We start from the raw sequence: 1,021 nt of genomic DNA on the forward strand, positions 1-1,021 counted from the left end.
CCACGACCACGTGGTTAAAAGCCACGCGCTCTACCACTGAGCTAAGACGGCTGGTTGAAAACTTTTGTTGTTTTTATATATATAACCAACTGTTTCTGGCATTGCCTGATTTCCTATGTGCATGACCATAATCACTCTTGCAATTGTTTGTGGAGTATCCTTTTAACCTTGCACATGAGAAAGCAATTGAAGTAGATGTATAAATGCTGCAATTATGCTGAGACCTCATGAATTTGAAGTCAGAATCTTCATAAAAGTAAAATAAATTTTTTTTATAAAAATAAAAAAATAAAGAAATAAAAAAACTCTTGAGCATATAAGCATTCTATTTGGGTATTGAAAGTTAGATAAGCAGCTACTTCTCTCGTGTAGAAATTCTCTATTCCTCTATACCTCTATACCTACTTCTCTCACCAACCATTAACCAACTATAATTCATTTCCCCGATCAAAGAAAAAAATGATGGTTCAGGCTCAGGCTCAGCTCATTTCATATTTCCAATTATCTAAAGAGATGAGACTTCTCTACATGGCCATAGTGTGTGAATAGAGTGTTTCCTTCCCTGTTTTCCTCTGTTGTGAGAATTGTGAGCCAAAGTGTTTTACATTCAATAGCAACGTGATGAGTTATTGAATCAGATGGGTTCACTAAATAAAGTTATGGACACTATGTGGGATCACCTCTTCGAGAAACTAGAGGGAATGAAGGTAGAGGAAACACAATTGAAAATGGCACTCAGGCTTCGATTGTTCTAGTTGCTTCTCTTTGTACCATTTCTCATAATTATCTGCAAGCTTAACCCAACCTTTCTTTAAGTTAAGGTAGGATAAATGACAACAGGAGAATAAGAAGTCTCTCAAGACGTGAGTCTTGTAAAAGAAATAGAAAAAATACATAAAGGTGTGTTACAACATCACTTTCCTTAAGAAATTATTTGTGCCCATCAGATATGGTATGCGAAAGGGTAACAACAAATATTTCTCCACAATAAAATGAAACCCATAAAACTTTAATTACAGTC

Source organism: Corylus avellana, chromosome ca7 (genome assembly GCF_901000735.1).
Source record: "Corylus avellana chromosome ca7, CavTom2PMs-1.0".
Classification (NCBI taxonomy): Eukaryota; Viridiplantae; Streptophyta; class Magnoliopsida; order Fagales; family Betulaceae; genus Corylus; species Corylus avellana.